Here is a 13,833-nt window from a genome sequence, read left to right on the forward strand (position 1 = left end):
AGGAACTTTCCAGATATCATGCCGAAAGCACATTTCTCGGGGTTTAGTTTCATGTCGTACCTTTTGAGTATGTCGAAGGCCTCCCTCAAGTGGTCGATATGGTCTTCCTTACTTTTTGACTTGACCAACATGTTGTCTATATATATTTTCATGGTCTTGCCGAGTTGATCTTTGAACATTTTGGTCACTAGCCTCTAGTATGTTGCCCCTGCATTTTTTAACACGAACGGTATCACCTTGTAGCAGTACGTCCCCTAGTGGGTGATGAAGGTGGTTTTTTCCTGGTACTCCTCCTCCATGAGGATTTGGTTGTAGCCCGAGTAGGCATCCAAGAAGCTCAACTATTCGTGCCCGACTGTGGCGTCGATGAGTTGGTGGGGGCAGTGGGAACGAGTCTTTTAGGCAAGCTTTGTTCAGATTTGTGAAGTCTACGCACATCCTCCACTTACCGTTCTTCTTTTTCACCATGACCACATTGGCGACCCACTGAGGGTACTTCGATTCTCTGATAGAACCTTTCACTAGTAATTTCTCGACCTCTTCACGAACGACGTAGTTTATTATAGAGTTTAACTTTCGTCTAATTTGCCTTACTGGGGGGGGGTAAAATGGGTCAACGTTCAACTTGTGAGTTGCTATCTCCTTTGGGATACTTGGCATGTCTGCATGGGAAAAAGCAAATAGGTCTACGTTACTTTTTAAGAATTGGTGAAATTTACCTAGATCTTGGAGTTTATGGTCAATAAAAGCTTTCTTGTTGTGGTCATTGTCGTCTAATTGGACGGGGTTGAGGTCTTCTACGGTTGACCCCGTGGCTTCTATGATTTCAGCGTCGTTGATGACGTCTTTCCTTTCATCGCCATTTGACCCCGACTTTGTTAATTGTTATGCTTCATCGGCCTTTTCTTTCAACTGTTGGGTGTATGTGCAGTCTTGGGTGATGCAGTAGTATTCTCAGGCCGTTCGTTGCTCTCCCCGGATGCATAATACTCCCCAGGGGGTGGGAAATTTAATGACTTGGTACATTTTAGAGGGAACGACTTTCATTGCGTGTATCCACTGTCAACCTATGATGGCATTGTATGTCGTATCCTGGTCCATGATGTAGAATGTGGTCTCCAAGGTGATGCCGCCGGCCAGGACGGGCAGTGTGATCTCTACAGATGTCCGCTCAATTGCATTGTTAGAACTTGTTAGCGTGATGCAATGTAGCACTATCGAGGATGGATGATGTACGCACCACTTCCATCATCGACCATAATACGTCTTACATCAAAATCAAAAACACGTAAAGTAATGACAAGGGCGTCATAGTGAGGAAAATCCAAACCGTGGGTATTTGACTTATCGAAGATGATACTTTCTTCGAGTTCATCATACCATCTGTAGGTGATTGACCGCTTGAGTTTTTGGGTGGTGATGAACTTCACGTTGTTGATAGATGCATTTTCGCATCCTCCGCTGATCATTTGAATGGTGTGAACTAGGGTATGTGGTTTGGGCGGTCCCTGGTGTTGTTCTCGCCCTTGGGCGAAGTTGGCCCTCCCACGATCGCTTATCAGCTCTTTCAGGTGCCCTTATAAAGCATGTTCACGACCTCCTATCTAAGGGCGATGCAATCCTCGGTCTTATGACTACGTTCCTAGTGGAATTCGCAGAGGGCATTTGACTTTCTGGTGCTCGGGTCGGACTTCATCTTTTGTGGCCATTTTACCTTTGAACTGAGTTTTTCTAGTGCGTAGACTATATCTGAGGGGAAAACACAAAAATTGTGAGCTGATAATAAGGGGGCATACCTCTTTCGTTTCAGTGGATTCCCCTTCACGACCTAGAAGGGCCTTCATCATGGCATGGAAGCGGCATGAGGGTGCCCCTAACATAAGGTTGATGTCTTTCTCAATTAGGTCAGGATCCTGCTAGTTCTCTTCTGCTGTCGTTTCTTCGGTCTTTCCTAGACACCATTTGGAATGAGGTCAGACGTTGGGTAGGTCCGTTGAGATCATCCTCATCGGCTCTTACCTTGGCACAGTAGGCGTTATGTATCTCATCCCAAGTGGTTGGAGAGTATTTCATAAGGCGGCTCAGCAACTTTTTGGTCGCCCACGACCCATTTCTGCTCAGCCCATTCTGAAAAGCGGCTACTGCCATTCCATCAGATACATTCGGAAGGGTCATTCTTACAAGGTTGAATCAAGCGAGGAAGTCCCTGAGCCCTTCGCCAGGCGATTGCTTAATGGCGAATATGTCGTTCACCCTCGCCTCTGCCTTTTTGGCTCCGACATGGGAAGTGACGAAATTGTCTGCCATTTCCTCTAACGTTTCTATGGAGCACGCAGGTAGCTATGAGTACCAAGTTAGGGCTCCACTAGTTAGGGTCTCTTCAAACTTCTTTAGAAATATGGATGATACTTGTTCCTTTGCAAGGTCGTTGCCTTTCATCGCAGTAACATAGTGGGTCACATGATCCTCTGGGTCTGTCGTGACGTTATATATTTTCAAGTACGGTGGCATTTTGAAGATTTTTGGTATGGTGTGTGGTGCATCCTCGTCACTATATGGTTGCTCGACAAAACGACCGGCGTCTCTTTTTGGCAGAAGTTTTGGGACACCTGGTATTTTGTCTACCCTTTCTTGGTGCTCCTTCATTTGGCTACGGAGCATTTTTTTCTTGTTATCCATTTCCTCTATTTTCCTCAAAATGGCTGTGAGGGTGTCATTACCTACATCACTAATATTGTGAGTAATAACTAATGTGAGGGGGAGCGTGTTGTTCGTCAGCTGTTGTTGCGGCACAAGCTCTTGTTTATTCCCTATTCGACCTCCGAGTGGGCTTGTCGAGGAAGCTGGTTAGCGTATTTTCCAACCATGCCTCAAGTAAATATTTTACTGCTGGTGGTGCTTCTTCTATCGTGGACGTAGACGCACCCTTTCCATGCGAGGTCGTGACATTGTCGGGAGATGGACATGAGCTGTTTTGCCTGGGAGAGGTGTTTGGTGTTATATCTTCACCCACCATTTCGTCTACTTCGTTAATGGTGCTGAGGAGATTGGCGGTGAGATCGGCTACCGCCTTTATCTTTTACTCTCCATTGCCTGCCATGTCAGATTTGTGCAAACAAGGAAATACGAGATTTTGCAAAGTTTTGTGCATTCTTTTTTTTTAGATCTAGAAGAAACTAAAATTTTAACTAGAAAATCCCAACAGATGACGCCAAATTGTTTGACCAAAAAGTGTTAACTAATTATATAAATGATAATGGAAAAATTCTAGTTAAATATAATAAGTCATAGATCCAAGTTTGATGGATATCAATAACATAAAAATCGCATTCAAGGCTATTAAATATCAAGGGGTGTTTAATGATATTGTTATGAATGAATGAATGAATGAATGAATGAATGAATGAATGAATGAATGAATGAGGGGATAGTGACAAGCAATAAATAAGATAAATGGCAATAAATGTAAATAGAGAGAATGAATCTCCCAAATATTAAATGAGGTGGACAATTCTCCCTCTGAGAGTGATGTAAGGTGACCAAACATGAGAATATAAAGAACTTTATCGGATTTGATGTGAGAAGGCTTGGGACAAACAACAAATCGAATCTTGGGTAAAGATAATGTTTGTAGTTACTTGAGAGTTAACTTTTCTAGAGAGAGCTTATCATATAGAATATTACATAACCCTTTCTTTTTCTCTCTCGTCCTACTTATATGGGACATATCCCTTACCTAAAAGTACAAATGCAGATAATATTCTGCAGAATAGTTCTTTAAAATATCTTATTGCTAAACTAGCCGTTTTGGCCGATCTAAATGCTCGACCTCGACCTTAGCTGCTCGGCTCGCCAATGTTACTTCTTAAGCATGACCGCAGCCTAATTGATTCTTGATTGCCCTCTTTCAGACGAGGTCTCCTTGATGCGATTTTGACCCATACATCTATGAAGACATTTTTAAGTCAATATTAACCGATCATGGTATTCGTCTATTTTCAATAGTTCATCGTGGAAAATCGTGAAGTAAATAAGAAAACTAAATAGTATACTTAAGTATTACTTCAAGATCCAGGGTTTGATAACACCTCTATCTCTAAAAGGAACATCAAAGAATATTTCAAGAATCAATGTTCTGTAACCCTTCTTTCTTTAAAGGGAATAACAATAACCACTTTTTTCCGTAACTTTATATGTGGCTTAATTATCCCAGTACTCTTTTTGTTCCCATATGTCTCTCCATGCACCAACGTCAAACCCAAAGACCATTATTCCAAGCTTCTCTATGAAAAATGATTTAAGCTCATGGTTAGCGATTGTTTCCTTAGTCTTATTGGTTCGCCCATGGAATTCTGAACTTGCTAAGAATAAAGAACTTTTTCAATTTCGACGCTCAGAACATGCATGTATAAGAATGTGAACATATAATTAATCAATATTGCTCCGCTTCTTCTATAGATAGGCTGAAATTGGTATCCTTATGATTAGAAGATAATTTTCATAGAGATAAGATAATACCAAAGAGTTTATGTGCAAAGATTAATGGATTTTTTAATCTATTCCGAAACCAGTCTCCTCGCAAAGTTACTTGAACCCCTCATGACTTCAGGTGCATCTTTGAATTCTAAACATCCGTTACACAAACTATTATTGTTCCTTCTGTACTTGTAAATAATGATTCTGGAAATTAGAACGTTAGCTTATAAACGTAAATATAAATAAAACAGAAATTAATTCGAGCCCACTGAATTCACAGTGTTTCCTTAAGGAATTTAATTCCCTCCTAGTACCCAAGGTTATGGATTATTTCCTCCCAGGATAGAACGAATTACACACTGGTGTAGCGGTACTTCAAACCTCAATGTTTCAGCGAATACAAAGTTCGGCAGCAAATCACACTTACGGATGCTTTCTTAGTAGTTTAAAACAATGCAGAACAAGGGAGGAAAACTCAGAAGTCGAATGGAAATTCTGAGAGGAAGGAATGAAAATTATAGCCAACGTTGAGTTTTCGGTGAAGAGAAGATCAATAGCTCTCAATTCTGTTTCGGTGTGTCTTCAACAAGCTGCTTGCACCATCTATTTATAGTGCAGTTAGCTGCTAAACACGGACCCACTGCCACTCATTTAGTAGAGCACTTGGCCATGGTGGACGGAGCACCAGGCTGCTAACTAATGGAGCAATCAATATGGCAATGGTGGCTGGAGCACTACTCATTGTGGAATGAGCACTTGGCACTTGCTCATTAATATTCACGGATTGGAAAACATCTGTTACAAACACGGATAATATTATGTTAATATTCACTATTAACAAATAAATTTGTTCCAAAAAATTAATCAATCAATCGATCATTTGACCAAATCTAAATCCAAATCCAAATCCAAATCCGAAGCCGAAGCCGAAACCGTAGCCGTAACCGAAGCCGAGCCGAGCGAGCGACGACGACGGCGCGAGGTTTGCCTTCTTCTTAACTCTTTAAGAGCTACATGAAGTGCATTTGTATACAAACCCACCAAACTCTTTTTCCTCTACCAATGAGGGACAATGTCTCATTAAAAGGAGAGGGGAACTTAAAATTTTACTCAAAATTTTCGTTTCCCTTCATTTCCCATTCACCCTCTTTTTAATACCTTTCTATATTAAAAAGAAACTCAACAATCCTCCATATGAATGGGGAATGGCTATATCACAGAAGTATGTATGAAAAACTTGTGTGATTTGCAATCAAGAATTAATTGCATCTGGATAAGTAGGTTTCCCTTTGAACTTTCCGTAGTGAACTTATGTCGGATATACTCGGTCAATCGGTAGATTTGATATCTTTGAACCGTCGAACTTTAGTGTATACCTAGACAACAATAAGTCACACAATCAATCCCTTAACCGTATTTGGTTCTCATTGTTGTGTTCGTTTCAGCCACGAACACTGCCTGGTTTCATAAGTGCGTAGAGAATTGGCCTTGCAAAATTCTCCTTGAAGCGGCTAACACTTCACACTTACATAGGTGATTCCTAAACGTGTCATCCCGTAGATACACTATTTGATATACCCTGTATAAAATTTAGAAATCATTAAAAAGCCTTAATACTTTATCCTTGGTACTGAACATTGTCTCATCACGAGATTGGACTAATAAAATTTTGTTGACAATGTTGAACCGTCATTAATGACTTTGTTTGATCTCCTTGAACCTAGATCTTGGGATATCCAGTCTTCTAGGTAGAGTTACCGCCACAATGACTTGTTCTCGGCCATAGTCCCGTTCCCCTTGATGATTTCTCAACTACCTCTCTAGTTAGGCCTTTTGTAAGTGGATCCGACACATTATCACTTGACTTTACATAGTCAATCGTGATAATTCCTCTAGAGAGAAGTTGCCTAATGGTTTTATGTCTTCGTCGTATATGACGAGATTTACCATTATACATAACGCTCCCAGCCCTTCCAATTGTCGCTTGGCTATCACAGTGTATGCATATTGGTGCCAATGGTTTGGGCCAAAATGGAATGTCTTCCAAGAAATTCCGGAGCCATTCAGCTTCTTCACCGGCTTTATCTAAGGCTATGAACTCAACCTTCATTGTAGAGCAGGCAATACATGTTTGTTTGGACGACTTCCAAGATACCGCTCCTCCACCAATAGTGAATACATATCCACTTGTGGACTTCGAATCAGTTGAACCGGTGATCCAATTTGCATCACAATATCCTTCAATCACCGCAGGATATTTACTGTAGTGCAAATCAAAGTTTTGGGTATGTTCTAAGTATCCCAAAACTCGTTTCATTGCCATCCAATGAGATTGACCTGGATTGCTCGTGTATCGACTTAGTTTACTTATAGCACAAGCTATATCTGGTCGTGTACAATTCATGATGTACATTAAGCATCCCAACACACGAGCATAATCCAATTGTGATATGCTTTGGTCTTTATTCTTTGCTAGTGCAAGATTTACGCCAATTGGAGTCTTTGCAACTTTAAAGCCCAAGTGCTTGAATTTTTCAAGTATTGTCTTAATATAATGAGATTGTGACAATGCCAGACCTTGAGGAGTCTTTTGGATCTTAATCCCCAGAATTAAATCCGCAATTCCCAAGTCCTTCATATCAAACTTGCTAGTTAGCATACGCTTAGTAGCATTTATGTTGGCAATGTTATTACTCATTATCAGCATATCATCCACATATAGGCAAACAATGACTATGTGATTTGGAACATTTTTAATGTACACACATTTATCACATTCATTTATCTTAAAACCATTTGACAACATTGTTTGGTCAAATTTCGCATGTCATTGTTTGGGTGCTTGTTTTAGTCCGTAAAGGGACTTAACAAGTCTACATACCTTATTTTCTTTACCTGGAACCACAAACCCTTCAGGTTGTTCCATGTAAATTTCTTCCTCCAACTCTCCATTTAAGAAGGCCGTTTTAACATCCATTTGATGAATTTCAAGACCATACACTGCAGCTAATGCTACTAACATCCGTATGGACGTAATCCTTGTAACTGGGGAGTATGTATCAAAGTAGTCAAGACCTTCTCGTTGTCTATACCCTTTGACAACAAGTCTTGCCTTGAATTTATCAATAGTGCCATCATCTTTCATTTTTCTCTTAAAAATCCATTTAGAACCCAAAGGTTTATTTCCAGGAGGAAGATCAACCAATTCCCATGTATGGTTGTTCAATATGGATTCTATTTCACTATTGACTGCCTCTTTCCAGAACAATGATTCCAAAGAAGACATAGCTTCTTTAAATGTTCGAGGCTCATTTTCCAATAAGAAAGTCACATAATCTGGTCCAAACGAAGTAGACGTTCTTTGACGTTTACTACGTCTTGGATCCCCCTGATTAAATGTACTTTCTTTTGTTTCTTCCTGAGGTCGTTTAGATCCTTCACCAATCGACTCACATTCCTTTTTATACGGATATATATTTTTAAAGAACTCAACATTATCTGATTCTATAACCGTATTATTACGAATGTTGGGATTTTCTGATTTATGAACTAGAAATCGATATGCTTTACTATTAGTCGCATATCCTATGAAAACACAATCAACTATTTTCGGTCCTATTTTTACCCTTTTGGGTTTAGGAACTTGCACTTTTGCTAAACACCCCCACACTTTAAAATAATTTAAGTTGGGCTTCCTTCCTTTCCATTTTTTATATGGAATGGATTGTGTTTTGCTATGGGGTACTCGATTTAGTATTCGGTTAGCCGTAAGAACGGCTTCCCCCCACAAGTTATGTGGCAAACCAGAACTTATCAACAATGCGTTCATCATCTCCTTTAACGAACGATTCTTTCTTTCCGCAATCCCATTGGATTAGGGCGTGTAAGGGGCTGTTGTTTGATGAATAATTCCATATTCTAAACATATTTGTTCAAAAGGATATTCATATTCACCACCCCTATCACTTCTTATCATTTTGATTTTCTTGTTAAGTTGCGTTTCAACTTCATTTTTGTATTGCTTGAATGCGTCTATTACTTCATCTTTACTATTAAGTAAGTAAACATAGCAATATCGAGTACTATCGTCAATAAAAGTTATGAAATACTTCTTTCCACCGCGAGATGGTATTGACTTCATGTCACAAATATCTGTGTGAATTAAGTCTAAAGGATTTGAATTCCTTTCAACCGACTTATAAGGATGTTTAACATACTTAGATTCCACACATATTTGACATTTTGATTTTTCGCATTCAAACTTAGGCAATACTTCCAAGTTTATCATTTTTCGCAAGGTTTTATAATTGACATGACCCAAACGTACATGCCATAAATCATTTGACTCAAGTAAGTAAGAAGAAACTGAAGTTTTATTATTAGTTTCAACAACTATTACATTCAGCTTGAAAAGACCCCAGTAAGGTAACCTTTTCCTACAAACATTTCATTACTAATCACTACCTTGTCAGATACAAAAACGTACTTGAAACCGTGCTTTACAAGAAGTCCAGTAGAGACTAAGTTCTTCCTAATCTCGGGAACATGTAGGACGTTGTTCAAAGTCATGACCTTGCCAGAAGTCATCTTGAGAAATATCTTACCGTATCCTTCAATTTTTGTTGTAGCAACATTTCCCATAGAGAGTGTCTCTTCGGGTCCAGCAGAAGCATATGTAGAAATGCTTCCCTCACAGCACAAACATGGCGAGTGGCTCCAGAATCAATCCACCACTCCTTTGGGTTTCCTACCAGGTTGCATTCAGAAAGCATGGCGCACAAGTCATCAACATCATCATGCTTTTCTACCATGTTTGCTTGACCTCTTTGCTTGTCTTTCTTCCGAGCACGACACTCAGTAGATTTGTGTCCGGTTTTTCCACAGTTGTAGCAGTTTCCACTGAACCGCTTCTTGCTTGGGTTGTATTTTGGACCAGAAGCCTTCTTTCTCCTTTTGTTATCTTCAACAATATTTGCTCCCATTATTGTTGAATTTCCACGGCCTCTCCTTTCAGCAGCTTTATTGTCCTCTTCGATTCTCAATCGAACAATGAGATCTTCAAGGGACATCTCCTTTCGTTTGTGTTTCAAATAATTTTTAAAGTCCTTCCACAATGGAGGCAACTTCTCAATTATTGCTGCTACTTGGAATGCCTCATTGATGACAAGACCTTCAATGAAAATTCCGTTAGTAAAATTACTAAAAATTTTACTTTCAACATTAGCATTTATTTTAAATATACCTTCAGCAAGTAGATCATGAATAATCACTTGTAACTCCTGGACTTGGGTAATAACAGACTTGCTATCTACCATTTTGTAGTCCAAAAATTTTGCAGCGACAAATTTCTTCATCCCGGCATCTTCAGTTTTGTATTTCTTTTCAAGTGCATTCCACAATTCTTTTGACGTTTCCACGCCACTGTATACATTATACAGATTATCCTCCAGTCCGCTAAGAATATAATTCCTGCACAAGAAGTCAGAATGCTTCCTCGCCTCAATCACGAGAAAGCTATCATTCTCTGGAGTTTCATCTGGAAGATCAGGAACATCTTCCTTGATGAAATTCTGTAGACATAACGTAGTCAAGTAGAAGAACATCTTTTGCTGTCAGCGCTTGAAATTCATCCCGGAAAATTTTTCGGGTTTCTCTGTCGGTGCCAACGCCGGAGTTCGACTTGTCGATGCGTTGGCAGTCATCATCGGAACAGCTTGATTTCCGTCATTCGCCATTTTTACTGTAAAAATGACACAAACAAATGTTTAAAACTGGAGTGAAAAATCACGTAGATTTTAATCTCCAACAAAACGCCACGAAGGCTTTAAAACTAGAGTAAAAATCACGTAGATTTTAATCTCCAACAAACCGCCACGAAGGCTTTACTCTCCAAATGGGAGTACACAAAAACCACAAAGGTTATAGTTTCCAGAATAATAAAAGTAACACAAATATAGAAATTAAAATTATAAATTGTTGTTCCTTCTGTACTTGTAAATAATGATTCTGGAAATTAGAACGTTAGCTTATAAACGTAAATATAAATAAAACAGAAATTAATTCGAGCCCACTGAATTCACAGTATTTCCTTAAGGAATTTAATCCCCTCCTAGTACCCAAGGTTATGGATTATTTCCTCCCAGGATAGAACGAATTACACACTGGTGTAGCGGTACTTCAAACCCCAATGTTTCAGCGAATACAAAGTTCGGCAGCAAATCACACTTACGGATGCTTTCTTAGTAGTTTAAAACAATGCAGAACAAGGGAGGAAAACTCAGAAGTCGAATGGAAATTCTGAGAGGAAGAAATGCAAATTATAGCCAACGTTGAGTTTTCGGTGAAGAGAAGATCAATAGCTCTCAATTCTGTTTCGGTGTGTCTTCAACAAGCTGCTTGCACCATCTATTTATAGTGCAGTTAGCTGCTAAATACGGACCTGCTGCCACTCATTTAGTGGAGCACTTGGCCATGGTGGATGGAGCACCCGGCTGCTAACTAATGGAGCAATCAATATGGCAATGGTGGCTGGAGCACTACTCATGGTGGAATGAGCACTTAGCACTTGCTCATTAATATTCACGGATTGGAAAACATCCGTTACAAACACGGATAATATTACGTTAATATTCACTATTAACAAATAAATTTGGTCCAAAAAATTAATCAATCAATCGATCATTTGACCAAATCCAAATCCGAAGCCGAAGCCGTAGCCGTAGCCGAAGCCGAGCCGAGCGAGCGAGCGACGACGACGGCGCGAGGCTTGCCTTCTTCTTAACTCTTTAAGAGCTACATGAAGTGCATTTGTATATAAACCCACCAAACTCTTTTTCCTCTACTAATGAGGGACAATAACTCATTCAAAGGAGAGGGAAACTTAAAATTTTACTCAAATTTTCATTTCCCTCCATTTCCCATTCACCCTCTTTTTAATACCTTTCTATATTAAAAAGAAACTCAACAATCCCCCACATGAATGGGGAATGGCTATATCACGGAAGTATGCATGAAAAACTTGTGTGATTTGCCAGCAAGAATTAATTGCATCTGGATAAGTAGGTTTCCCTTTGAACTTTCCGTAGTGAACTTATGTCGGATATACTCGGTCAATCGGTAGATTTGATATCTTTGAACCGTTGAACTTTAGTGTATACCTAGACAACCATAAGTCACACAATCAATCCCTTAACCGTCTTTGGTTCTCATTATAGTGTTCGTTTCAGCCATGAACACTGCCTGGTTTCATAAGTGCGTAGAGAATTGGCCTTGCAAAATTCTCCTTGAAGCGGCTAACACTTCACACTTACATAGGTGATTCCTAAACGTGTCATCCCGTAGATACACTATTTGATATACCCTGTATCAAATTTAGAAATCATTAAAAAGCCTTAATGCTTTATCCTTGGTACTGAACATTGTCTCATCACGAGAATGGACTAAAAAAAATTTTGTTGACAATGTTGAACCGTCATTAATGACTTTGTTTGATCTCCTTGAACCTAGATCTTGGGATCTCCAGTCTTCTAGGTAGAGTTACCGCCACAATGACTTGTTCTCGGCCATAGTCCCATTCCCCTTGATGATTTCTCAACTACCTCTCTAGTTAGGCCTTTTGTAAGTGGATCCGACACATTATCACTTGACTTTACATAGTCAATCGTGATAATTCCTCTAGAGAGAAGTTGCCTAACGGTTTTATGTCTTCGTCGTATATGACGAGATTTACCGTTATACATAACGCTCCCAGCCCTTCCAATTGTCGCTTGGCTATCACAATGTATGCATATTGGTGCCAACGGTTTGGGCCAAAATGGAATGTCTTCCAAGAAATTCCAGAGCCATTCAGCTTCTTCACCGGCTTTATCTAAGGCTATGAACTCAGCCTCCATTGTAGAGCGGGCAATACATGTTTGTTTGGACGACTTCCAAGATACCGCTCCTCCACCAATAGTGAATACATATCCATTTGTGGACTTCGAATCAGTTGAACCGGTGATCCAATTTGCATCACAATATCCTTCAATCACCGCAGGATATTTACTGTAGTGCAAATCAAAGTTTTGGGTATGTTCTAAGTATCCCAAAACTCGTTTCATTGTCATCCAATGAAAGACGTTAGGAATTAGACTTGAGGAATTAGACCAAATAAATACCTTAGGAAATAGCCAAACATACATAATAGACATAATTAATTCCAGTGAAAGACGTTTACTAATATATATGACAAAAAAATAAAATTAATTTTGTGGTACCTGAAGTACGACTACAGTACTACATAACGACAAATGATTAATTTTTTTTCAAGATATAAAACTCCATGTGCTCCTTCCATGTATCTCGTTTTTGCAATTGTCCTGCTTTCATCTCGAAGTAAATTCTTAAAATGATAATGAGAGAATTAAAGTAACCCAAAACTTGGTGTCTCTTTGCAAACGTTTTTTCCCTCTTTCCAAGCATCGGTTCTTTTCCTCGTTGTTTTCTTTTTGTAGGCGTCTTTATGTATTGTAGGTGTCTCTTTGTATTTTTTTAGTTTAATAGGTTATTAAAATAATAAGGGTAAAACGGTATTTTAACTTTTTAATTAAGAGGTTCTTGCTTTTAATATAGAATAAATAAATATATAGACACACACATTGATATACAAGATGGGAATTTGATTTATTAAGAGAGAAGAAAAACGAATACAGTTATCATGTTCATACTGCATAACGCATCAAGTAGATACACTGTAGTTTTCTTTTTCTTTTTCAATGAACTTGTTCCGACATAAATGGGCTAGGCTTCTCTATAGGCTCTGCCATATGCCAAGTGCAGCCGGCGTTTATGGGGGAGAAATTCAAAAATAGCCAGATTTATAACTGGTCGTTCAAAAATAGCCCAATTTCAAAAGTAATCGAAATTTAGTCACTTTTCATGTAAAAATAAATCTGAGCGAACACTGTTCAAAACCCGGAAAATACACCAGTATATTATACTGGAGTTCCAGCATAAGTATGCTTGAACTCCAGCATATTATACTGGAGTTCCAGGATAAGTATGTTGGAACTCCAGCATAATATGATATCGTTCCAGCAAGTATAGTTGTCCAGTATAATATATTAGAGTTTGGAGCACCGGTGCTCCAGTCTATAGTATATTATACTGGAGTCAGCAAAGTATACCGGTCTAACATAATATACTGGAGTTCATACACAGGTGCACCGAACTCCAGTATATTATGCTGGACCGGTCTCTGTTGCAGCAAAATAGTGGCTATTTTTCATTGATTTCGTAAACGCTGGCTATTTTTGAATGACCAATCCGAAAACTGGCTATATCGTGCTATTTTTTTACTGATGGTAGTTTGGTCCTATA

The sequence above is a fragment of the Nicotiana tabacum genome, unplaced genomic scaffold, assembly GCF_000715075.1.
Source record: "Nicotiana tabacum cultivar K326 unplaced genomic scaffold, ASM71507v2 Un00025, whole genome shotgun sequence".
Lineage (NCBI taxonomy): Eukaryota > Viridiplantae > Streptophyta > Magnoliopsida > Solanales > Solanaceae > Nicotiana > Nicotiana tabacum.